A 27,402-nucleotide genomic window follows, 5' to 3' on the forward strand; every position below is an offset into this window, starting at 1 on the left:
CTTAGTCATGCTGGCCACATGACCCGGAAGCTGTATGCCGGCTCCCTCGGCCAGTAAAGCGAGATGAGCGCTGCAACCCCAGAGTCGGTCACAACTGGACCTAATGGTCAGGGGTCCCTTTACCTTTACTTACCTAGTGCTATCCAACCACTGTTTTTTCCTGCTATAAGCTAGAAGTGGAATCAAAATATGGTTTCTGCACTTGTGTGCTTTTCCTCTATGTACTTCCAGTGGAGCATTTACCACAACACATCCTAGAACTGCTTCCCAAGTGGCACAGGGGACTCCTCTTTAAGCTAATAAAAACATTGTGGCTGTCTGAGGGACATTCATATCCTTGTGGCATTGTTTCAGTTGGCGTACCAGCATCATTCTTGATCAGATAGTTCTGGGCCAGTCTTTTCTACAAGGCTACTTGTCCATCTTCCCTATTTGTACTGCTTTGCCAGCAGGGCAAGAAAAAGTGCGGTGAGAGAGCTGAAGGCAGGGTAACATGCTGCGTTTGGGGAAATCTTTTGTTTAGGTGACAAGGCCACAAATTCTTCCACCTACTAGGGCATGGGTGTGATGAACCTGTAACGCTCTATATGTTATCAGATTCCAGCTCCCATCAGACCCAGCCAGCAGGGTCAATGGTCAGGGATGATGGGAACTGGAATACAAACTCATCCTAAGGCATGGGTACCTGCAGGAACCTTTCTAGGGGGGCTGGTGGGGACCAAAATGAAACACTGTAGGCTAGTCAGAAAAAATGAGAATAATGGTGTCTGTACATTTCGCATTATATCTCACAAAATTTCTCTCTCTTGTTCCTTTTAAAGAAGGCTGGAACCTGTGGATTTTACATATGGAAATCCCCCCTGGGGATACTTATGTGCAAGGGGCCATAGGTTACCTTTCGCTTCAAAAGTGAATGTAACTGCTTTAGAAAGTTATCATTGCCTTTATGACATTGGCAGCCATTACACCAGTGGTAGAAAACCCTGAGCCCACGTGCAGAGTTAGGATTTGGATAAACCACACCCACTGACATCATGTAACATGGAAGTTCGAGTGGGAGAAGTTAAAAAAAGCTGCAGCTTAGATGAAGAATCTTCTTTACAGCTACACCCTGAAGCTTCAGTCACCTGACCTCACATGCAGTTACATGACTGGCAGGTGAGAGTGGCCCAAGCCACCTGTCAAAGTGGCCTGGAGAGGGTTGCAGAGTCACTTCTGCTCCATACATTTAAAGCACTCCTGCTGTTTTAACAGTCACATCTTTCCCCAAAGAGTCTTGGAAAGTTAAGTTTGTTAAGGGTACCGACTCTGCCATTCCCAGGATCCTTAGCAAACCACAGTTCCAGGATTCTCCATGACTGTTAAAGTGACACGACAGTGCTTTATCCATTCATTTATTTTTATTTAGTAGATTTATATACAGTACCACCCTTCATCAGTAAATCTCAGGGTGGTTCACAGAATAAAATACCGGAGAAAAACAAGTAAATACAATGGTATCTCGGGTTAAGTACTTAATTCGTTCTGGAGGTCTGTACTTAACCTAAAACTGTTCTTAACCTGAAGCACCACTTTAGCTAATGGGGCCTCCTTCTGCTGCCGCGCCGCCAGAGCACAATTTCTGTTCTCATCTTGAAGCAAAGTTCTTAACCTGAAGCACTATTTCTGGGTTAGCGGAGTCTGTAACCTGAAGCGTATGTAACCTGAAGCGTATGTAACCTGAGGTACCACTGTAATTAAAAAAAAACATCAAAACAATAATGCCCCCCTTCCCACAGACACATTTAAAAGTCTGTAGAATATTAATCAGCCCAAGACCTGGTTGAAGAGGAATGTTGCTCAAAAGATTTCCTACCATACCTTCCAACATTTAAAAAACTTCCCTATACAGGGCTGCCTTCAGATGTCTTCTAAAGGTTGTATAGTTACTTATCTCTTTAGCTCGGAGATCACATAGCTCCATACTTTCCAGCATTTCTCCATTGAAAATAGGGGCATCCTAAGGAAAAGTGGGACATCCCAGGATCAAATCAGAAACCAGGATGGCTTCTCTAAATCAGGGACGTCCCTGGAAAATAGGGACACTTGGAGGGTCTGCAAAGGCAGTGCTCCTTTTGGTGGCAGCATCAGAACTGAGTAATGAGTTTATTCTCCTTTAGTCAGTGCAAAGTGCTGAAAGGTTCTGGTTCAACACTGTTGTAGTTAGGAAACCAGAATATACTTCTCTTTAGACAATATTGAAAATTGTCATTGTTTAGTAAATAAATCTACCACACCATTCAATATTTGGAAGGAAAGCAAAATAAACAGTAGCAGAGAAGTACCACTCAAAATACCTCTGTGCAGCTGGAAGCCCATACGGCCTGTTGGATTGCAACTGGCTGATCATGCAGAGCTTGGCACTCTACCACAAGAGCCTAAGAACAAAACAAAACAAAAAGGGTACCAAGAAGGAATATTGGTGTAAAACAAATCAAAATGTAGAAGCAGCAGTGCTATTTTTCTAGATAAGAGGTGTCGGAACTCACCATAAACGCCTCCCTTGTTGTCTTATAATGCCAATGGTGCCCACCTGAGAGGTGCCAGAACTCAGTTCCAGCAAGTTCTGGCTGAAAAATGCCCTGTGAAATATGAAGTTCACCACTGTGTGCCCACAATTCACAGCGATGAAGCACAATGCATGATAGAGTCATTCTGTGATCCTTGTCAGTTTTCCACTGCAAGACTTCAGCCTGATGTTGATAATAGATTTCAAGAGTAGTCAAAATGGTGGCAACTTCCAGCCCAGATGTTCTTGTATTAAAACTTTCAGCAGCCCCAAAAAGCATGTCCAATTATTACGGTTCAGGGGAGCTATAGTCCAGCAACAGGAATACACTAAAGATTCAAGCACTGGCCCTTCTCAGAGACAGTATGTTGGGGTGGCTGGCTGACCCATTGGTTTGACCTGGTAAAATTGGCCTTCTGAAAGAAAAGCAGCAGCAACCCTGATTTTTAAGGTGATGGATACTTGCCTTTTGTACACCAGTGCTTAATGTAAGCAGTAATATTTTCATGTTAATCAAATGATTAAAATGATAGTATTGAATAGATATGGCAATATAAGCAGCAGCTGGTTACACTGACCATGAGGATCAGGGGCATACAGAACTCAGGGCATAGACCCATGGCAGACATCTGCATAATGTTTGCACGTGCCAATGGATATCATAGATGGTGGCTGACCATGGAGGCTGGTGCCCATTGGGGCTGGAAGGGCAGAAGGCAGAGAGATCCAAAAGTAGGTGGAGCCAGAGCCAATGACAGGCAGAGCAACCACCTGACTGGTTGTAAGTAAGAAGACAGGTGGAGGCTGGTGAGGACGGACTGAGGTTGGTGGGGCAGTGCCCCATTTGCCCTAATGAACCAGCTTGGTTGGCTCGGGCCTCACTGTCATGGCACTGTGCCATGTAAGAAAGTTTTAAGTTTAGAAAAAGGAAGGAAAAGGGGTGGAAGATTCAGGAGCAGAAATGAAAGATCTGAGTCTCTGGTCTCCAGGGCTACCCCCTAACAATGTCCCTGATGGGGATATACATAATTATGACTTGAATGAGTAATGATCTGATTAATTTTGATGCAGCCTGTGTATATGTGTATGAGAGCAGGAGAGGGAGATAAAGGAAGAAATCTGTCTGTTTAAGAAGAAGAAGAAGAGGAGAAGAGTTTGGATTTGATATCCCGCCTTTCACTCCCCTTCAGGAGTCTCAAAGCGGCTAACATTCTCCTTTCCCTTCCTCCCCCACAACAAACACTCTGTGAGGTGAGTGGGGCTGAGAGACTTCAAAGAAGCGTGACTGGCCCAAGGTCACCCAGCAGCTGCATGTGGAGGAGCGGAGACGCGAACCCGGTTACCCAGATTACGTGACTACCGCTCTTAACCACTACACCACACTGGCTCTCTTAAGTGTGATACCTAAGCTGATACCCAGCCTGGCACTATCTATAATTCCTAATTTGTTCTGCTAATGGACAGGGTCCGTCCATATGGGGATTAGCACAGAAACCCATTGAGCTACTTCTGATATTTATGCAAACATAAGAACCTCAATTTGATATTATCAGCAACACCATCTGTAATGTTCTGTTCTAGGTGCTTTTTTTTTAATAGATTGAAATTTAAACTTTCTATACTGCCTTCAAGCATACCAAAATATACAGTAAAGCCAGATGTCTATATATCTAATGAATCATACAGTTTACAGTCTCTGGCTAAGATAAAAAAGGATGGAAAAGAAGATGATGAAAACCCAACAGATGTCCCAAAATATCTTTTGTGTCTCACAGCACTTCAAATCTTCCCATTGCTGCAATTTCTTTTTAACTTCTTTATGTCACTATTACTAAGCAGATGCTGATTCACTGAACCAGGGATGAGGAACCTCAGCCCCTCCAGACATTGCTGGACTGGACTTCAGTTCCCATCAGCCCCGCCAACATGGCCAATGGCCAGGGGTGATGGGGACTGTAGTCGAACAACGTATGAAGACGTCCAACAATATCAACAGGTTGCTCTGCACTGAACAATGGTGTGTGTATTCTAAAAACCTCCGGTACTAAAAACAAAAGAAAGGGGTTGGAATGCATTGGAAAGCAATTTCCAGAAATCTCAGGTTAAAGAAAGTCTTGGTAATCTTTTCGTTTCTAAAGAAAGGAATAAACTTAGTTTCTTGCTTCTTTGGCAGAGGGACCTATTGATTTTGAAATCTTATTTCAAATTATTATTAACTGCCTATCCCCACAAGGCTCAGGAGTAAACCCTACACAAATCTGGAGCAGAGTCCCTAAGATGGTTGGATGGCATCTTGTACCCCTCCTTCCAGCAACTTCTGCAGCCATGCTGGTGCCAGACATATTGCTCTGCTCTCCTTTGGACCACATCAGCGAGGTCTTCTCGTCTGGGCAGCCCAGGACCTCCATATGCACTTGCCTGGCTTGTGCCCCGGGGAGGTCACTTTGGTGCTGTGGAGGCACACTCCATTGTTTCTCGAGACAGATGGAGGCCAACAACAACAAGCCCCGCAACAAACCTTTTAATTAGGTCACACATTACAGCATAGAAGAAGACAGATCTTTGCCCCAAGGAGCATACGGTCTAAAATTAGGTAAAGGTAAAGGGACCGCTGACCATTAGGTCCAGTCATGACCGACTCTGGGGTTGTGGCGCTCATCTCACTTTATTGGCCGAGGGAGCCGGCGTACAGCTTCTGGGTCATGTGGCCAGCATGACTAAGCCACTTCTGGCGAACCAGAGCAGCGCACGGAAACACCGTTTACCTTCCCGCCGGAGTGGTACCTATTTATCTACTTGCACTTTGACGTGCTTTCGAATTGCTAGGTTGGCAGGAGCACGGACCGAGCAATGGGAGCTCACCTCCTTGAGGGGATTCGAACCGCCAACCTTCTGATCAGCAAGTCCTAGGCTCTGTGGTTTAATCCACAGCGCCACCCACGTCCCTGGTCTAAAATTACACAGAGGGAAAACAAAGGAGAAAGGGAGACAGGGTCAGCATTTCTTAAACTGCCCCAAGGCAGATTCCAACAATAATGGAAACAAAGAAAAATGACAGCAAAACACAAGCAACCATAAAATGCCGTCAATAAAACAATAGCAGCAACAATAAAAAAGAAACAATTGTTGCTCATTAAAACCAAGAATATACAAAAAGGTTTTGACCTGGTGCCTAAAACTCGTAGCATATGTGGGCAAGTATCTCTGAAGAGGGTGTTTCATAACCCAGGCACCACCCCAGAAAAGACCCTATCTGCTCACCACTCAACTAGCCCCTGAAAGAAAAGGTGCACTGAAAAGGGTTTGTGGTGGTGAACTTAAAAGATGGACAGGTGAACCAGTGCTTCAATTTATGCCATCCAGCACAAGCTGGAAACTAAGTGACGATGCTTTAACTGGTGAGGCTGAGATATATACAAAAGAGCCAATCACAGTCAAGAACCTGACGGCTATTTTCTGAACCATCTGAAGTTTCAGAATGCCCCCTGCTTTCCCTCGCCTCCAGTGTCCCTGTTCTTTAGAAGTAATTGACTCATTGTTCGCAAAGACTTTCTATTGTCTAATGTTAGCTCTGTGCTCTTCTCCTCCCCCCCCCCCTTGCTGCTGCACGTGTTAACAACAGCCAGGAGAGCTGGAAAAAATAGTTCTTGCAATAATTATACCAGGATCACCCACTACCAAGCTGGCATATGGGGGAGAGGAGCTATAGCTATGGATGTAGCGCTATCCCCAACGCTTTATATTCATCTGGAAGGCATGCTTGTTCTAATTAAACTTTTCCTAAAATAGACAGGTCTGTATTACAGGACCAGTTTGATTCGGTGAATCTTGGCAGTTTCGGTGCTTTTAAAAGATGATTCTCCGTTTGGGTCCAGCCGGAGACAGGAAAGTGAACAACTGAGGGCAAGGAAGAACAGAATGAGAGCGAGGAGGTATTGCGCAGGCCAGTGACATTCGTACAAGCTGGTACAGGCTGCTAGAGGCTTCTGTGCCGACACAGCACGGCAAGCATCTACTTTGGACAAAAAGGCTCTCCCTTCCTCCACTGCCTGCTCACACTTAGCTTGGGAGTTTTGCCTGAGAGCATGCTCCCTATGCATGAGCTCCTGCTGCTCATTTCTCCACCAGTCATTCTTAAGGGATTCCTAATCAGCCTCTAATACGTTTCTGTTTCTGGTCCACAAAGGACTTTGAAGATAGACAAAAACTTCAGGGAAGGAGAGCCTAGTCACGCTGCTCTTGACTTTTGGTGCTGGGGGAGATGGGTGTCCTATCCTGAGAACTAGGGTTTGAACACTTTTGGTGCTGGCTGCTTATTGGGTTTTTGATCTTCTGGGTCATCTTTGTCCTGAAATTGTGTATGTGTGTGTTTTTTTAAGTGGAGTTCTAATGGAGACCATTTGGTATAAGGCAAGGAACAAATGAAATAACAATAAAAACAACGACCCTGACCCAACTATCAAAGTATGTATACACAGTTGTCTACAGAGCAGCACCCCACAAATTTGGGGTGTCATTGGGCAGCAAATATCAGGGGCCAATAAGACTGGTGCCTACACATCTTCAAAACAAACAAACAAAATTCATTTTGGGAGCAGGCAAAACTCACCGGAACTTGATTCCAGCACGTCTCAGGTGGGCGCCATTGCCATCATAAGAGAACAAGGAAAGCATTTGCGGCGGGTTCCGATACCTCATTTCCTAGAAAAATAGGACTGGGAGCAGGGTACTGCTCAGCAGATAAGAGCCCAGTGAAACAACTACATCCACCATTTCCACCTTCATGTCAGTGAGCTGGAGGATTTGCTGTTCATTTCCCACTAGCCAATAAGGCAAACCCTGCATGACTTCTGACCCACCCAGGTGAATGTTGCCCACCAGTCCTGTCCTGAGGCCTGATAACATCCTTGATTTTTAGTCACAGACAGCAGAAACAGGAGGTTACTGGTTGCCATGGAAGGCTTTTACAGGAGCACACCTGTCTGGAAGCTAGTCAAGAACTTTATTGTCTCTCTTAAAGCAAGACCAGAACAGAAATAGGAAACTCCTGACTCCACTCAGATATAACTAAGTCCAGTGCCACCTAGTGACTATATAATTATTCCACAAATTGGCCACAGGTGGCTATACACACAAGGGTTGCATTCAATTTGACCAGTTATTCAGGCCTGCAATAAGGTACCACATTGGTAATCTATAGAAGATCTTTTGCAACTTGCGATGGAAGATTTGTATCCACTCTTTTGCTTGTGTCATGAACAAGACCATTGGAACAAATGAGTTTTTCTCCTTTATAACACAGTTTTCTAAAGTCAAGAGCTGTTCTATTAAAAAATGCCCTGATGCAGATTTTATACTCCAGACATGCACGCCTTAATGAGGCCTAAGCATCTGAGCAGGAAATGTGCTGTCCGAAAAGATGATGAAATATAGACCAGTATGTTTTCATAGCAATGTTTTTCAGCTGTTACATCCTAGCCATACGGTATTTGTGGCTCAAGTTGTGCATTGCTTGGTATTGTGCCCAGTGTCTCATAGCATGTTAACTGAAACAGCAGGTCTTATCCCTTCGGCCTCTTCAGAAAAGAGACACTCACGCCAAGGGGCCATCATGAAGAAAATGGACAACGTGGATGCTTCTGGAAACACCTGCAAAGTTAGGCAGATCCTCTAAGCTCAGAAATAAACATTGATGAGATATTTTGCTGGCGTGCCACACTTATCTGGTCCTTTTCGCTTTTGCCGCTGGTAGGAAGTACAATATTTCCACCACCTCAGCATACACATGCGCACACAAAAAATATTCATAAATCACACACTCATCCTTCAGAAGCACCTGTATTTCTGGTTGCTCCGAGATATCTGGCACTGGTTCAACAGACTGTGCGGGTGCACTGATGACAAAAAGAAGCAGGATGTTAATGTTGTGGAGGTGCAGGGGGATGATTCACAAAATCAATCCTCTTGGCAAACTGGGAAGCCAAGTTTCAAAGGGCTAGTGCTTGGTCAAAGCCTAGAAGGAGATGGTGCCTGTCCGTCAGTCCACATGCTGCTGCTGTAGTGAAGTTTCTCTCACTAGAAACAACAGCCACCATATTGCAAGAGGTGGTACTAGGCAGGGCATGACCTAGTATCAAGTGTGTTGAGAGCAGCTGTAGCAAGGTGGGGAAACCAACGTCAAAGAGAAGCTAAAAAAGCAACTCCCCTAAGAGGAAAGTCTTTTTGCTTTAGAAAAGAGGCAAGTAAGAGGGGGACGTGGTAGTGATGTAAGAGGTAGTATGCTTTTGAAAACCATCTTCTGGAAACTGCAGAGGGGGACAGCGTCCTGCTAGCAGGCTCCCCATAGGAATCTGGCTGGTCACTATGAGAAGAAGATTCTGGATGAGATGGATCTTTGACCTGATCCAGCAGAATTCTTCTAACGATCCTAAGCAGGCAAATTGCAGATCTTCTCTGAGGCCCCACAGTAGGATAATTTGTGCTGCACTCTGTCATCCAGAAATTAATGTACGGACAGAAATATGAATTTACAGCCATTCCTAAACTATGCTATGTATAAGTATCAAGTTTGACAGGGTTTTAAATGTGTGGTCTTTATTATGTCTGTCAGCTAAAGCCTAGGGATGTTTATTCACTGGCCACTGAAGATAACACTCCCCACCCCTGCCCCCAAGCGATAATTTATTTTGTATGTCCCAATATTATGGGTCTTCTAAAACGGCTTTAAAAATGGTGTTGAAAATCACCATCACTGACTGTTATATAGGAAAGGCGAGTGTTGGTGAACAGGAGTCCCAATTCATTCTTATTTGATGCATGGCTTCCTTCTCCGTGCGAATTGTTTACAGACCAATCGAATGTCCCCCATATGCCCCCATATGTTTGCCATGGTGTTATCGTTTTATTATAAAATAGACACTTTTTTAGAAATAATGTTTTGTTTTTCCAATATGCTGCGCTGTTTGACTGGCTGAAGTTTTATTTCTTCAGCTGATGAATAAATAAACTTCTCTCATCCAGTAATTTGAAAATGGTTGGCATTCTATTTGGTATAATTGGGAGATGGAAGCAAAATAATTATGTTTTTGTAATATAACTGATACATTCAACATAAGGCTTCTGATTTAATAGCCAACATGTTCTCTTTACGTGGCTCCTGAAGGGAAGAACAAGCTAAAAGAAAATAATAATAATAATAATAATAATAATAATAATAATGATGATGATGATGATGATGATGAAAGGACCTATAATGGTGTTTTTATTTCCTTGGATATTCCCCAGCTATTGTGAAGACCATTTCTTTGCAATATGCATTAAATATTGTAAGCCTGCCTGGGATGAGAATAGATAATAGAGGGTGGGGGAGTGAGAAATAAGTTATTTCTGTTCATGTTTTTGTTGTTGTTCTTAAATAAATTAAGGTTAATTGAAATGGAACACAGGTATGCGTTTTATTACACTTCTGGGTATACAATCCAAGGACTGTTTCATAGTCAAGGCTAATGCAAAATTCTTCTTAATTAGCATTGCTGCCCTGATTTTCCTTCTCTCCCTCCACGCCCCCCCCCCCTAGAGAAGAATGTGATGCATCTCAGTTTTAAAATGTTCAGATATATGATGGAGGTGAAGAAGTGATCTGGTAACTGAATGACTTTCCTGGCAGGAGCGAATCTGACAGGATGGCATTTTACTAATTAAGAAGAGTGCTGGACTAACCAGATGGGCGGAATACAGATTGGAACTTTTTAAAAAAGACTCGAATGAAATGGGGGGGGGGGACACACACCACCAAAATAAAAATATCCAAACAATTATAATGTAGGCACTTGTGATATATCGGAAAGAGGTCATCAAACTGCTAGAATAATCAAAAGCTATGGAAAGAGCTCAATTACATACGACACAAAATTAGGTAAGGAGAAGCAGCAGGAGCTTGCAACCTGCCTGGAAGAGGGATATGCAGAAAGATGCAGACTTCTGGTCACAGATCCACTTCCTGGATGGGGTTCTATTTGTGGAAAAAACTGCTGCATGAGTTAAAGCATTCTATCCAGCATGCTGAACTGCATGAAGAGCTAAGAGTTTGGTGCAGTCATCTTTGGGAAAGCCAATTTCCAGTTTGGGGAAAGATTGAATCCAGGCCTCTCCTGTTCCCGGCCCTGTCCTAGTCAGTGCTTTGTGTGTCAACTAGGTAGATTCCTCAAAAGCTATGCATGCTGGCATGCTGGTGAGACTGAAGACAGAGGTTGGACAATCTGGTCCACCCTTCTCTCTCCTTTTGACACCCCTTTTCTCTCTTTCTGATGCCCGCTTTCTCTCTTGTTGTGTCTCTCTCTTCCCCGCTTCACCCCAGTGCCGGATTTACATATAAGCTAAACAAACTATAGGGGGACGCGGGTGGCGCTGTGGTCTAAACCACTGAGCCTAGGGCTTACCGATTGGAAGGTTGGCTGTTCAAATCCCCGCGACGGGGTGAGCTTCCATTGCTCGGTCCCAGCTCCTGCCAACCTAGCAGTTTGAAAGCACATCAAAGTGCAAGTAGATAAATAGGTACCGCCCCGGCGGGAAGGTAAACGGCGTTTCAGTGCCCTGCTCTGGTTTCACCAGAAGCAGCTTAGTCATGCTGGCCACATGACCCGGAAAAACTGTCTGCGGACAAATGTCAGTTCCCTCAGCCAGTAAAGAGAGATGAGCGCCGCAACCCCAGAGTCGTTCGTGACTGGATTTAACAGTCAGGGGTCCTTTACCTTTTAAAACAAGCTATAGCTTAGGGCCCCACTCTCTTGGGAGCCCCCAAAGAATTCTTAATTGTATTTCACTATTAATATACTTCTTAATTGTATTTCAATTCAACAATTACTTTGATAAAATACATATTTTGTTATGTGCAAATGGCTTTAGATACCTATTAGGTCCATAAATTAGGTCCATATAGCACAACACAAAAAACAGCGACAATTTGTTGTTGACAAATGACAGCTAGACATATAAAGGGCCCCATTACCTTCAGTAGCTTAGGGCCTCATCAAACCTAAATCCGGTCCTCTTCCTTCCACCCAGTGGGCTGACAGGAGAGAGACAGTTTGCTCCTGCCAAAAGTCCAATTTGACTGCTTGAAGAGGGCTTTTGAAATTAATCCACACGTTACCCAACCCTGTTTGAACCCAAGCTCAACCCTCTAAAGAAGTACTGTGACCTCATTGGTGCTTCACTCACCACCACCACCTCTTTCCATTATTTTGCCCATTTCTATAAAAATGCTCATAAAGGTCTAAATGAAGAAATATTCCCAAACATCTACACACAGATAGAAGGCTGAGTAATCAAATCTCCTGTTGTTTCATAGCAATACAGTGAAATGCGAGCGAGGCTTTGGCAGTAATTGCTGCATTTCCGTTCTGAGTTTTCTCATTTTACAGGGTGAAAGATGAATTAATATTGCACTGATAGCTTTTTTTAAAATAAAAATACTACAGCTACTCCTGTCTACTATCTATTTTGGAACGTTGTTTGTCCGTCTGTTCGCTATGCATTTGCACACCTCTAAAGATATCATAACCAAATTGGGCATGATGGTTCCTGATATGAAAGGACATATTTTCATCTATGTTTGGATACTATTGGACACCATTTTGAATCAAGATGGCGGACCAGACCTTTCCAAACTGGCCTTAACGGACATTCCCCTATTGGAGGAAATCTTTTCAGAGGACCTGATACAAGAAGTAGAGAAGGCCACCAACTTGTATTAATAAATCTTGTTATAGTATTAATTTACAAAGTCCTGAACAACTTAGCTCCAGGGCACCTCAGTTATCTTCTGAACCCTTATATCCCAGCTCAGACACTGAGATCAACTGCAGGAGCATCTCTGGTTGTTTTACCTGTTTGCCAGACCTATGCTAGCAATTGAGAAGACATCCTTCCAAAACAGTTTATTGCGGTGTGTCTTTAACTATTTAATGGTTTTTATTATGGCTTTATGTTTTATTTCTATAAACAGCTGTGATAATTTTTTTATGGCCTAAAGGTATATAAATATTTCTATAATACATAAATGAATAAACTTGGATGCTTTTAAAGGAAGATTAGATAAATTATTGGCATTTGTGGATATCAGTGTCTAGTAGACATGATGGCTTTATTCGGTGCTTTTTTTTCTGGTAGGACGCGGGGGTACGCAGACACATTTTGTGAATCTAAGTTTGGCCTCATTGAGGGGCAGTATTTCAATATAAGTAGGAAACTGAGAGTACCCCTAGACATTTTTTTAGAAAAAAGCACTGGCTATATTGTGCCTTCACTGGTGGAAGTAGTGTGCCTCTGAATATGCATAGGATTGCAAACACTTAATTGTATTAAGTACTTTTACAGTTTTTTAAATTTAAAATTGCATTAATGTGCCTGTCAGTTTTACTAGAGCCTGTGCATAGGCTAGAATACTGGAAGGCAGGAGAAGACTCTCTCTCTCTCTCTCTCTCTCTCTCTCTCTCACACACACACACACACACACGTGTGAAAATAGACAGATAATTCTTGCATTCTCCCCTCCCATGTATCCACAAGGGCTAGCTTATATATCCACAAGAATTCAGGGAAAGCTATTGGAACAACTAAATATTATTCAACATTTTTAAAAAGCTATTGAGAAATGGTATCTAGTAATTCAACATACTAAAGAGAATTAAAAATTTCAAGGCAAAGAGTAGATTATATGACTTTATAAATTGGTTGTATTTACAAACTGAATGTTAATCATTTCTGGTGAAAGGTTTAACTTTTGAGGAACGACGCTTGCCAGCCTTATACACCCCATTATATATTTATACATTCTAAGAACTTCAGTATTTGTTATATTTTAAATCTATAATTTATTAAGCCGATGGTGTTTTTTTGTAATAGGCATATGTAATAAAGATTTTTTTAAATAGTTTGGGGGAAAGGTCTAGGTTATTATGGGAGAGGTTATTCTGTGAATGTGGCCGTTTATACCTGATGAGGTTTGTTTTCAGGGCACAGGGGGAAAGTATGCCTCCAAGCGGAATGATTGCATTAAGGAATGTAACTCAGTTGACTACTGACAAAAATGGAGAAATTTACTCGATACCTTAATTCATGTTTTCCCATTTAGACCTTTCCAGAAATTGAAAGTTTCTGAAACCATTTCAAACGGCTACTGATTTCTCGAGGTATATATTGTGCTGGGCCTGAACCTGTCCTCCAATTTCTCAAAATGTTCTTCCCCTGTGAAAGAAACTTCAGTTTTTCCACCTCTTCTTCACTTTAGATTTGGGGCTGCGGGGTGTGATCAGGGTTGGGATTTAACTTATTGTTGTGATGTGGCTGTGTACGAACTCTGCGTGTGTTTCTGTCAAACATTTCTTCAGCACTGTGCAGCTTTCCCAGCTACCTGCACTTCCTGATCTGAATAAAGTCCTCTGGGAGAAATTACCTCAAGTTGACTTCCCCTGAGCTTTTATTTGAGGTGGAGGAAAACCAGGCTACTGTGTGCCTGAAACTGATGTTTTCACTGGTTTTGCTTTTAAGCATGGGCATAGCCAGGGTTTTTCTTAGGGGGGGGGGCAGAACCTCAGATTTGTATTGATTTGGGGGGGGACAGCTGTTCCCTCCCCGCTACACCAGTCAAAGGAAACCCAGCCAGATGGGCAGGGTATAAATAATAAAAGTATTGTTGTTGTTGTAATTATTATTATTAGGAAGTGCAGACGACTGGCGCTGACAGACCACCAAAGAGATGATTTGTGGAGCAAAATAAATGGCATCACAAACACATCTGAAGACAGCCCTGTTTAGGGAAGCTTTTAATGTTTAATAGATTATTGTATTTTAATATTCTGTTGAAAGCCACCCAGAGTGGCTGGGGAAACTCAGCTAGATGGGCGGGGTATAAATAATAAATTATTATTATTATTATTATTATTATTATTATTATTATTATTACTACTACTACTACTACTACTACTACTACCCTGGACCACCTTGAAAGAAAGGTAAGCCCAACAAAAGCCCTGCACCTGTAAGAATTTTTCTGAGATTTTATCTCCTCATTCATAATTTTCAGATGCAATTTCTTTTCTCATAAATTGGGGAAGAATGCTTGAGGTGGGCAGCGGCGGGAGGGAACGCAGGGGAAATGTTTGGCAGAGCAGTAATAAGGGAGCATTCATTCTTATCTGCTGTCAGTGTGTGAGCCTCCAGTCTCTGAAGAATACAAGCTACAGCGGATACACCCTCCTTCCTTTCCATTCTTCTCATTTCATTTCCTAGCTCTTTTGAATAAGGAAAATAAGAAAATCAGACGATCCGTTCTGTGTGCCTCACATAAAGATGCTCTTGCATCTCTTGCATGTAGGCAGCCAACAGAAAATGAGTACTGCGTTAGAAGAACAGGTGTGTTTTCACTTGGAAGAAAGCAGCAAGAGATATGAAAATGACTTTAACAGCTGGCGAGGAAAAGATATTGAACTTGTGCCAGGCAAACGTGTGTGTGTGTGTGTGTGTGTGTGTGTGTGTGTGTGTGTGATTTTCCTTTGCGAAGGGCTTGCCCAGATGGCATCTTCCCCTATGTCTGGTTTCAACCGGAAATGGGGACGGGGAAATAACTGCAAGAAATAGGTAGCAAGCAGCTCATTGTTTTGTGGCTCATTCCTTCTTTTGGATTCCGCAACCTGTGTGGATCCTAGCAAACTTGGTTCCGTCATTGGGGGTCAGCACAGTCCCAGTTCCTTGCAGGTGACCCATGCAATGATGGAATTATTCACCACTGAAAGCCAAAGGTCCCAGTTAAGACAGTCACAATTTCAAACCATTGTGAAATCTTAAAAGATCATAAAATATAAATGATTGTGCTACAAAATTATCATGCCATAAGCAATCGTGTAACAAAACAGTGACACTCTGATATCTGATAGCTTTGTAATATCTTGGGTGCTTAAGCTAGGTTTATTAGAGTAGGTTTATTAAATATGTAGGGCCTATACCACTTCCCACTAAAAAGTCCCAGAGTGATTTACAAGCAAGTAAAAGATGCAATAATAAAATTATTAAGAAAAGACAGCTGCATATATAAAACAACACAGTCATCAATCCCAGGATTTGGGGCAGGCAGGAGTATTCTCATGACACAAAATACTGTACTCCCTTCACCCCAAGGGTTGCAAGAGACACACAAGTTAGGACTTGTAGCTGTGAACATACACTTGAAAGCAATGGATCTAGATCATGACTACTTCTATCATTTTTTTGCAAACGTCAAGGAAGGTAAAAGACTTTAGAGCACATCCACCACACTTGCCCTTCCCACAATTGCGGTGACACAAATCACAGCTGATTTTACAGTATTTGCCCTAGAGAACTGCAGCTGGTATGGTTTGCAATTTCAAAGCCGTGGCAGCTCTCTGCTGCTGAGAGCATGAAGCACACTTGCTTGTCACTTGCAAAACCTTCTGTCCAGAATCAAGTAATTATAGGAAATCCCTAATTCCACTGATTGTTGTTTTCTCCTCACTTAGTCTAGGAATGAAATATGGAAATTGCATGATGACTGCTTGAGAAATTAAGTGATTAACTTTTTATGATGATGAAACTGAGCTGACTGGAAGGCTGCTTGTGAAGAATCTCTATTCTCTATTCTCCGCCACAGCTCTCCGCCCCCATCCCCGAACTGTGCAGCTGTGTGAAAGTCACTAAGCCTAGTGAAATTTCTGCATAGCATTTATCTAGAATATATTTTGAAGATCTATGGATGGCTAAGCAACTGGCTGCCTAGCACCAAACAAAACACACTCAAACCCCTTAAACAAAGAAGACATTTACTCAACAAATGTGTTGAGGCATGTTCACAATTCTTCCTCTTTTGCAGACCTTTATGCAAATACTGTATGTAAAAAAACAAATTACCTTGGGCAGGGTTCTCATGTTTATGAATAATCCATAGTTGAATCAGCGAGACACCTTTATTTATATAGTGAAATCTCTATTTATTATACTGCATTTGCCATTGTGACAATTTTTACAGTTCAGAATCTCAACTGGCCTGCATGGCTGCTGTTGTGCTAATGGAGATCCTTGTACAGTACAGTGGTACCTCGGGTTAAGTACTTAATTCGTTCCGGAGGTCCGTTCTTAACCTGAAACTGTTCTTAACCTGAGGCACCACTTTGGCTAATGGGGCCTCCTGCTGCTGCCGCGCCTCCAGAGCACGATTTCTGTTCTCATCCTGAAGCAAAGTTCTTAACCCGAGGTACTGTTTCTGGGTTAGCAGAGTCTGTAACCTGAAGCGTATGTAACCTGAAGCGTATGTAACCCAAGGTACCACTGTATGGGCTTCTGCTAGTGTGACTCATCAGCCCCATTGTTTCACATTTACCACTGAAAACGGGTACATCCTTATGGGGATTGGCACTATCTACCCTCCAGGTAAGTAGGTCAGTCTTCAGAAGCTCATTCTGGCAAAGATGGAGTCATGTTCTAGATAACTTTGTCTATAGTCTGCTTAGATATACTGTAGAAGACAGCTACTAAAGAATGCTGCTCATAAGCAGCTGCACGATACTTGTCCCAGCAAAAAGCTCTTAAAGCCTTCCAGATGAACAATTTAGCATCTGTTAAAGGGCTGTTGCATTTCATCAGCACACAATAAACCTGAAATGCGTTTTTTCTTGCATCCTATCTGTGGCAGGGGACAGAGTAGTTTTGGTTGGGTTGCCATATTTCATAAAAATATGTGAAAATCCAGACACAAAAGTTGTTGAGCTTTTGCTCTCTTTTCCCCCCTTTCTTTTTTTGCAAAATCTCCAAACAGGAAATTCATTTCCACCGTGGGTTGCCATGTACCCAGCTATGCTATTGTAGTTCAGAAACAATAAATTTTCCCAACAGAGCTTCCAGGTAAAGTGGCGATACTGAGGGTGCCATGCCTGAGGGCGTCTAAAATCTTGGAGCCAGCACTGTTCATACCCATACCCATTTATTTTTTTTAATCCCCTAGCGTTCTACATGTGAGGACTCATTTAGGCCTTTAAAAAAAATCAGCAAGGCTCTACACCCACACACTGCAACATGACTTCTTCGCCAATCAATTATATTTTCATTTGTTTTAGATTAGCCCATGATTTTATGATATTATTGTTTTAGACATGTTGTTAGCCACCACCAGAATCTCATACCCTCCAACATTTCTCCAATGAAAATTGGGGCATCCTATTCAATACTACTACAGTGGTACCTTGGTTTAAGAACAGCTTACGGTAGTTTATGAACAACTTGTATTAAGAACGCTGCAAACCAGGAAGTAGGTGTTTTGGTTTGTGAACTTTGTTTTGGAAGTAGAACATGTTCCGCTTCTGCTGCTATGGGAAAGCACGCCTTGTTTTAAGAACGCTTTGATTTAAGAACGGACTTCCAGAACGGATTAAGTTCGTAAACCAAGGTACCACTGTACTAATCATCACCATCAGCATCTCAACATTTATAACCCAGCCATCTGCTTGGGTTGCCAATATATACATTTGGCTGACAAAACAGTACAGTATATAACCATTCAAATGTTGTGTGCATTCAAATGATGTGTGTACTGCAATCTCCATTGTCAGCTAAAAGTGGCCTCTTGGTGATTTCCTCCAGGACTAATTCTGAACCATGGCGACATATAAGGCATCTTCTGTGCCCTGGAAAGGGCCAAGCATTAGTACCTTCTAGAAGCAATATAGGGCTTATTCAAAGTGTGCTCCACCTTATTACTGGTTCCCCAGCCCCACTTTAAAAAACCAAAACAAAACACAGAGGAGGTTTAAATGGCTTTTGCATTTCCCAGAACTGTAATGTAAATTTGAAGTCTATATTGGCCAGTATGCATATTAGATTTTTAAATGGCTTTCCTCCACATGGACATTTAAATGCACAAATCATGCAAGAGAGGCTTTTAATGTGCGAAAACATCTTCGGCAGAAGAGACAGGAGAGGCAAGGTGAAAATTATCATATCCTGGAGACCCACCACTGAAGAGCCAAACAGTTGCTATTTTCCAAACCCTAAATCTTCAAAAGAATTGCAATGTTGGGCTGCCTGCCAATTTAAACAATTGCCAGTAGGCCCGATGATCCGGTTGCAATCAAATAGACAGAAAAAAGCAGTAACCACTCAAAAATCTCAAAGAAACAGATTTTACATGTTTAAACAATTCCAAAGGAAGACTCCTTCTATACCCAACAATATAAAGAGTAGGAGCATTGTCTGACTTTGAAATGCCACCAAGAATGTCTAACAAATCCAAATGCACTATATATCTGAACTGGCCAATTCGGGAGTTGCGTCCAGGTGCTCAGATTGAAGGGTTGGTAAAAAAGAAAAAATGCAAAGTGTGGACTTTGTTTTCATTTACAGTCTCTTTCCCCCCACCCTGAGATATCATAGAGTTGGAAGGGACCCTGAGGATCATCTAGTCCAACCCCCTGCAAGACAGGACTATGCAGCTGTCCCATATGGCAGTGGTTTTCAACCAGTGTGTCACGGCACCCTGGCCTATGTCCCTCTTTCTTTCCTTCCTTCCCTCCCTCCTCTGATGCCCTCTGACATCTGTGCCTCCCAAAGGCTTGCACGACTCTTTGTTGCAACAGCCCTGGCTACAAGCTCCCCAGGCGAGTGGTGCCTCTGGGGCTAGCCAGGGGGTGCTGGTTGCAGGAGCTGATGCGGCCTAAGCAAGCGGGCGAAAAAGCCCAGCCAGCCAGTCTACCAGCCCTTGCTGTTGGGAATGTACAGACACGTCCCATGTCCCCATGGGGCAGTGTGAGGAGGCACCTCTCTTTGGGGCGGGGGGGGGGAGCTCAGAGACCAAGGGCAGCAGCAGCGGCTGCCCAGAGGACTCCCAAGGAGAAGGGAGAGGAGAGGAGGCTGAGGGAACACTCCACAAGGGAGGGTGTTCAAAAAAGGGTGAGAGACTGCCAGCTCTGCAGGCAAAGAAAGGGTGACATAACTGGGCTCCTGAGCCCCACAAGGTGCCACAGAAAGAATGTCGTTGGTCAAGGGAGCTGTGGACTCAAAAAGCCTGAAAACTTCTGCCATTCAGGGCTCGAACTTGCAACCTTGGCGCTATCAGCACCACACACTAACCAACTGAGCTGTACAGGATATCCAAGTGAGCTATTCTCACTATGTTAATTTAGAACACCTTCACCGTCTTACATGTGCTAAAGGAAAGGTGCCATTTCCCACGAAATGTACCGTAATTCACACATTCATGTTCATCACTTGCTGGCTGTAACATCAAATGAAGACTTGCATGTGTGAACGAACCCTTGGCAAACATAGCACTGAAGAAATAAAGTTTGCATCGAGGTTTTTAGTATCATATATTCAATTTTTTTTAAGCACACAAAATGTCGTCTACAAGTACTTGCAGGTTTTAACATGTAATATGTGAATCTGACCTTAATATATAATTATTATTTGCCCTGTTGTCTGATTTGGAGAGCATTGTGATTACTTTGATAATACATATATTTAGGGGGTGGGGTAATTCCTCTGTACTACTGCACTGCTGTTATGTGTGGCCTTTCTGAAGTGCATGAGATTCTTTCCTGGTCTAGAGTCGTCTACTTACAGCTTGTTTTCACTTTAAATTCTCATTTAGAGAGAACATGTTTCATAATGATTGGCTGTCTGTGGCTACATACAAGGAAGTTCTCAAGTGGGGGATTTCTCAGTGGAAGTTCCCATCTAACGTCAGTCATAAACTAAACAGGACACTGCCTGAGTTGTACTTTTCTTAAGTTCCTGGGGAGAAAGCTTTCCGATTCTGTGAACATTATCTACTTTGTTATTATTAGGAACGGAGGCAAAATTAAAAGGTTCATCAAGAGATTACGTGCAAGGTAACCAAAATATTTCTTTGTATATAACCCATAAACAAAGACTGTTTGGTGCTGCTGAAATATACGGTGTGAAGTTAGCAGTATGCTGCCTTGTATCAAGTCACTATTTTGAAGAAAGGGCATGGGATATTAATTTTAACTGATCTGGTGCTTCTGTTAAAGTAATTAAAGTTGGGCTCGTCTTTTGATTCTTAACCTTTGTGCCCACCCATAGGCTACGAAAATGAGGTTGCAGTCTTAAACACATTTGACTAGGAAGGAAGTCCCATTGAACTTAGTGGATTTACTTTTCAGTAAACACAACTGGGGCTGTGCATTGACAGCAGCCTCACAAATATAGCATGTTAAAATTCAATAGGTTGCCTCGGTAAATCCATTCTCTGCTTTAAACAAGTTATAATTGTTTTTGTTAAGATTGGATATATCCCTTCTCCTCCTAATATGAACTTCCTGTGGGTCTCCATTGGAATCAAATTTTACTCATCCTCTAGCACTGAGACTTATATATGTGTTCTGCTCAGTCATCACAATTCTGGTACAATCATGCATAACACTGTGGACATGATTTGTGTGCTGTTTTTATGGTGATGCCTTATGGTAGTTTAGTACTAGAGCACAGGGGTCTTGCTAGGTACTTAAAAAACTAGAGGACCAGGCCCGTGACACAAATGTACATAAAACTTTCACATGATAATTTATACATAGAGATACCCCTGGAAAATTAAGGTGGTTGGTGGTTGAGGTCTCACTAACACTGTACTTGACGTGTGCACAACTGTCCTATAAATTGCTTATGCTCAAGAAACATTTTTTTAAAACACATACATTTTAACAGAGATGGAGAAGTACAACCCATCCCATAATAACAGCACATCCCTGGACTAGGATTAGTAATGATATTTTACAGTGATTTAGTACTAGGAGAACATCTATAATAATAAAAGGTAAAGGTACCCCTGCCCGTACGGGCCAGTCTTGACAGACTCTAGGGTTGTGCGCCCATCTCACTCAAGAGGCCGGGGGCCAGCGCTGTCCGGAGACACTTCCGGGTCACGTGGCCAGCGTGACATCGCTGCTCTGGCAAGCCAGAGCCGCACACGGAAACGCCATTTACCTTCCCGCTAGTAAGCGGTCCCTATTTATCTACTTGCACCCAGGGGTGCTTTCGAACTGCTAGGTTGGCAGGCGCTGGGACCGAGCAGCGGGAGCACACCCCGCCGCGGGGATTCGAACCGCCGACCTTTCGATCGGCAAGCCCTAGGTGCTGAGGCTTTTACCCACAGCGCCACCCGCGTCCCTTTTATAATATAATAATATAGTATTATAATAATACTGAGCTTTTAATGCAGATGTAACATTATACTAGACACAACCCATCAGGAAGCACTGTCAGATTTATTGCACTACTCCCAATTGTTACAAGGGGGCTGGCACAAGAGAACTTGCCAGTGGATTATGCTCAATCGTTGGTGGGAAGAAGCAAGTTAGAGATTTGTCCTACCACTCTCCCTAAGGCAGGGATTGGGAAGCCTTTTTGGTCCAGAGCACCGGATCTTTATCTCCTATGGGCTAATTTTGACAGATAGGCAGAAACACCAACCTGTCAATCATCTGGCATCATAAGGGCCTAAATTATACCATTCCAACCATTTTTGTTATATAACTACTGTGGTGGACAGGTACAGATGAGTGCAAAAAATCATCACTTTACTCACATCCATCACACTAAAGTAAGACTGTACTCCTATGCATACTTCACCTGAAACTAAGCCCCCACTGCTTTGGTACTTCTAAGTCAACATGTACCATATTTTTCCGTGTATAAGACTAGGTTTTTTTCCTTAAAAATAATGTCAAAAATTAGGGGGCGTCTTATACACGGGGCCATCTCCCCCCATTTTCTTAAATCTGAGTCCCCAAAAATAGGGGGCGTCTTATACATGGGGGCATCTTATAGACGGGAAAATACTGTAAGTTGACTGTGGATGCCACATAGTTAAAGCTGCACTGTACCTTGGACTCCCATTGATCTTGATAAGAGAGACAACACATGCCTAAACCTCTGTATCTGAATTATGAATGTTTAGATTAGGACCTGGATTTTACTAGATAGAATGTTGGACATTATTTTATTTTTGCTTCACATAAGATGGATGATGTTACCATTATTAGACAGAAGAGTTTTTGTGGGGTAGGAGACATTTATCCACCTGATGTGGGCCATCTAGTGTTTGAAAATGTGGATAGAGGATGGGCTATTAATGAGTTCCATCCCAAATGTATTTTTTTATATATATACAGTGGTACCTCGGGTTACAGACGCTTCAGGTTACAGATGCCGCTAACCCAGAAATAGTACCTCGGGTTAAGAACTTTACTTCAGGATGAAAACAGAAATTGTGTGGTGGTGGCGCAGTGGCAGCAGGAGGCCCCATTAGCTAAAGTGGTACCTCAGGTTAAGAACAGTTTCAGGTTAAGAACGGACCTCCATAATGAATTAAGTTCTTAACCCAAGGTACCACTGCATAGAAAGCACCATGTGCTACTGTGAAGACACTAAGGAGGAAACGTCTTAAAACTTTTCCCAAACAACTAGAGAAACTATGCCAATTATGGCAGATTGTGCATGCATTTGGGAACCCATTTATTAATTTTTTTAAATCATCTATTTGCATGATGGTCATGCTAATGTTCCAACCCATTTTGCATTACGATGTAGCCCAGTAATGGGTCCCAACCCACCTGCTGAAGTCTAGTGCAGTAGTGTCACTGGGCCGTATGAGCTCTGATGAGCTCTCTGTTGCAATGAGGCAAATCAAGACTGATCTGGCTGGTCAAACAGTTGCAAGGATGGTGCGGGGAGCAACAACTGAGCAGGAAGCAAGCAAGTAACCCCGTTTCAAATCCCACCAGGGCATAATTACATCTGTGCACCACATTGCAGGGGTGGGTATGTGTGGCCTCCAGATGTTGGTTCCCCAACCCACATCTCCTTTCTCTTTTCGTCTTCTCTGTTCCCCATTGGACGGTGCATCAGTTAGGACTGAGCCTAGGAGGCTCTCCTCTGCACAGCACTGCAGGGGAACTTCCAGACACCTGGACCATCCAGATGTCAATGAACTCAGACTCCCATCTGCCCCGGCCAGCAGGGCCAACAGCCAAGGACGAAGCGCCTGGGCTGCATCCACCCCTGACTCAAGAGCAAGGGGGCAAACAAGGCGCTTTCGCCTTCACGCTTTCCAGGCGGGCTTGGATCGAGTCCGACGAACTTAGCTAGAAGGGAGGAGACGCAGGGAAAGGACTGGAAAGCAGCCAGCGGTGTGCGGACTGCGGCCAGGAGCAGCCAGGCAGTCGCCCTCTTCTTTTTCTTGGGCGAAGGCAGCAGCAGCGGGGGATCTGGCCCGTGGAAAGGGGGGAGAGGAGGCGGCCCTAGACGGGCGGGGACCGGCTCTGGGACCTCACCCCGCTGACCCCGCTTGGGCAAGGCGATCTCGGAGGCGCCGCGCGCAATTTTACGCGCCCAGTCACATGGCCCGCGGAAGGCAGCAGGAAGTGGATTGTGGTTCCTGGGTTGCGCGTCAGGGCCGCCGCTTTGCGCCCGGGCGCTTGGAGAGGCGAGCAGAGCGGAGGTGGCTGCGAAATCCGTGAGTTTCCTTGCCTTTGTAAGTAGCCCGCTGTATCCCAGGCTGAGCAAACGAGGGCGATCGCCCTTCTCCTCTCTGTTACCAGCTATCGCCAAACGCTTCACCTCCTTTTTGTAGTTGTCCCTTGCCCTCCTTTAACCCTCTGCGCTTCTGAACGAGCATTTCCGCGACAAAAAAAGTGTGGCGCTCAGCCGCATCTCAGAAAAGCTGGCGCGTGTTTCTCAAAACGGCGCGATCATAAACTTGTTTACTTCTCTTTCCCCTTTTCTTTTTGTAAGCCTGGATTTAGTCGGAGGGATCTGCTTCCAAACTCAGTGTGCATGGGAATGCCGCCTAACTAGTGTTGATTTTTCTTCTCCGCGCGCACAACTTCCAAAAAAAAAAAAAAACCACTTCCCGGCGTCTTTCTGCTCACTAACTCGGCCTGAAGAAGTTTGAAGGGCTACTTTCAGTGCGTCTGTCGCTCATGCATTTCCTTAGAAGGGCGGAAGTGCCCAGGGAGGAAGAAAACACACGCATGCAAACAGAGGGACAGGCAGGCGTTTAGGTGGCTGTTTCTGTCCAGAGAGCCAGCTGCACCTGGAACAAGAAAGGACTGGGTGGGTTCTGGGTTGGCCCCTTAAGTAAGAGAAAAGGAATTGGGTGTTTTAATGTGTGTGTGCCCTTCACAGGAACAGAAGGGCAAGGGACAGGGAAAGCTTCCTGTTGGTTGTTTTCGAGGCTGTTTTGTGCAAAAGCCCTGTGAGAAAATCACGTTCATCTCTTGTGAGCTCAGATGACATAAAGTGTGCCTCCCATCCCCCCTTTCTCCTTCACGTCATCGCTCACAACTGGAACTGGAATCCAGAGTGGAAGATTGTAAAAGTGGACAGGTCCACTGACAAGACGAAAGACAAAGAATTCTGAATTCGTCCTGAGTATCTTTCATTTGAAGTTGGCTCCCCTGATGTCATGGTAATGATTGACAAGTGGGGGGGTGGGGTTTGCTGACTGCATTGTAGTGCCCAACTCTGTCCGGTTGGGACCTGGAAGGCTAGGTTTCCAATCATGACTCGCCCACAAAGCTCTCTAGGTGATCTTGGGCCAGTTGCTACCTTTCAACCTAACCCTACCTCACAGGGGTTTGTGAGGATGAAATAGGGAGGAGAAGTGTGTACACCACCTTGAGTTCCTTGGAGGAAAGGTGTGACATAAATGGAGTAAATAACCTAAAATATTAAATACACTGGTACCTCGGGTTACCTCCTGCCAACCTAGCAGTTCGAAAGCACGTCAAAGTGCAAGTAGATAAATAGGTACCGCTCCGGGGGGAAGGTAAATGGTGTTTCCGTGCGCTGCTCTGGTTCGCCAGAAGCGGCTTAGTCCTGCTGGCCACATGACCCGGAAGCTGTACGCCGGCTCCCTCGGCCAGTAAAGCGAGATGAGCGTCGCAACCCCAGAGTCGGCCACGACTGGACCTAATGGTCAGGGGTCCCTTTACCTTTACCTTACCTCGGGTTACATATGCTTCAGGTTACAGACTCCGCTAACCCAGATATATTACCTCGGGTTAAGAACTTTGCTTCAGGATGAGAACAGAAATCGTGCAGCTGCGGTGCGGCAGCAGCAGGAGGCCCCATTAGCTAAAGTGGTGCTTCAGGTTAAGAACAGTTTCAGGTTAAGAACAGACCTCCAGAACTAATTAAGTTCTTAACCTGAGGTACCACTGTACATAGTTTAAGGTGTGAAAGAAGGAAACTTTTTTTTTTTTTTTTGCTACTATTGTGAACAACTGGAGGCCATCAATCCTTGTTGATCACCCAGAGATTATTTAGTAGATAAATTCTACCTTCTGCCTACCCCTGATTTAGTTTTGGGGCTAACTGGTCACTATAATTAAGATCAGATTAGAAGTGCTTTTCTTCCCTTATATTCAGTGGGTTGGCATGCTTCAATCATTGCTTTCTCTTTTTTGCCACTTTTTGATGTATCCCACTGACCTGGATTGCTGATGGCTACATGGTCTTGCTTTGGGAAGGGGGTGAGGTTGACTGTAGTGAGATGTAGTAGGCCTCATTTTCCACAGTGAGGTACAAAAACAGCAGCATGGGTCTCTTTAACATTCTTCGCACAAGCTCTGGTGTCCGGAGTCTCCCTAAGGATGCAGCCTGTGCAGAGTAGTTTGGGGTTAAGTCCTATTGAAATCAGTGGGGCTGCATGCTTTACTCTATATTGGAGGGGTTTTTTGTTTGTTTTTTCACCAGCTGAGGACAGGAAAAACATGCTATGGAAACATTTACAGTGATGTTGATGGAAAGTTGTAAATAGAAGATCAAGCTTGAACTTCTGTATTCAGCTGACAGGATTTCAATCCTAAATGCACATTCCAGGGAGCAAGACAGTGGGATTGACATAGAGGAGACAGGCACAGGTTTGCTCTCTCGGGCTGCAACCCTGTGCACGTTTACAGAGCAGTCCTAACATGGGACTGAGGAGGAGTGCCGTGGCAGGATCCACCATTGCTGGCCAGGGCAGAAGGTGGTTGTGGTGGTGGGTGAGGCAGTTCTTCCACTTCTCTAAACTTTCTCCAGGTTGGCATAGCTAAGTGGCCTGAGGATTGTGCCTCTCAGGGGGTGGGGTGGGGGTATTGTTCTGTGGTGTCCCACTTGGTGCCATTGGCGGAGAGACCTGCTGACAGTGGCTTTCCTCCTGACAGGGGCCTCCAGCCAGAGTGGAGAGAGAAACAGGCCCATTGTCCCAGTGGTACTCCTCTGTTCTGGAAGAGGCCAGCATCCTCATCCAAACCCCATTCCTGACTCCATGTAAGGCAGCTTCCTATGGAGAATCTGAACCTGTGGCACTTCTTTCTTGCAGGACCAAAAGCTTGATTCCAGGGGAACTATGAAAAAACTTCACTGAGAGAAGATGACATGGTTCAATATCACTTTTGCTATTCCTGCCAGAGCATTTGCAAATGGTCTGTATCAATTTGATGCTTTAAGAAATGCAGACTTGTCTGCCTAAAGCTTTGTTTTTATTTCCTTGTGTTGCAAGAAATCTAATTTCTTGCAACACAGTCCATCTCAGAAACATCTCTAACCCTAACAGAGTTTTAGAAAATGTTTTTAAAAGAACGTTAAGGATCGTCCTGAGGTTGACTCTGCCACTGAATGCTGTCCTTGGAATAAGTAAACAAAAAAATATTGTTTTTCAATCCAGACATTAGATGCATGCATTTGGGCCACCCACTGGTTTCTCTGTTTTTCCTTGTAAGTGAGGTTGGAAAAGCAGGTTCTAAACTTCACTGTAGCCAATCATGACACTTGGTTTTTTTTAA

The 27,402-nt window shown here is 43.8% G+C and overlaps 1 protein-coding gene and 1 long non-coding RNA gene across 4 annotated transcripts in view; both read left to right on the forward strand.

Moving 5' to 3' along the window:
• Window positions 1–27,402, forward strand: part of LOC144329282 (uncharacterized) — a 253,104-nt gene that overhangs the window by 193,795 nt on the left and 31,907 nt on the right. The window lies entirely within an intron of this gene.
• The window catches only part of TANK (TRAF family member associated NFKB activator), a 35,616-nt gene continuing 31,907 nt past the window's right edge, over window positions 23,694–27,402 (forward strand). The window contains exons 1-2 of one of the 3 annotated variants that reach the window (XM_028746934.2): window positions 23,694–24,104; window positions 26,940–27,042. The gene's annotated coding sequence lies outside the window, so the exon portion shown is untranslated. The remainder of the gene's footprint in view (window positions 24,105–26,939; window positions 27,043–27,402) is intronic. The other 2 variants (XM_028746914.2, XM_028746923.2) reach the window with 2 other exon arrangements.

The sequence above is a fragment of the Podarcis muralis genome, chromosome 1 (genome assembly GCF_964188315.1).
Source record: "Podarcis muralis chromosome 1, rPodMur119.hap1.1, whole genome shotgun sequence".
NCBI classification, from domain to species: domain Eukaryota; kingdom Metazoa; phylum Chordata; class Lepidosauria; order Squamata; family Lacertidae; genus Podarcis; species Podarcis muralis.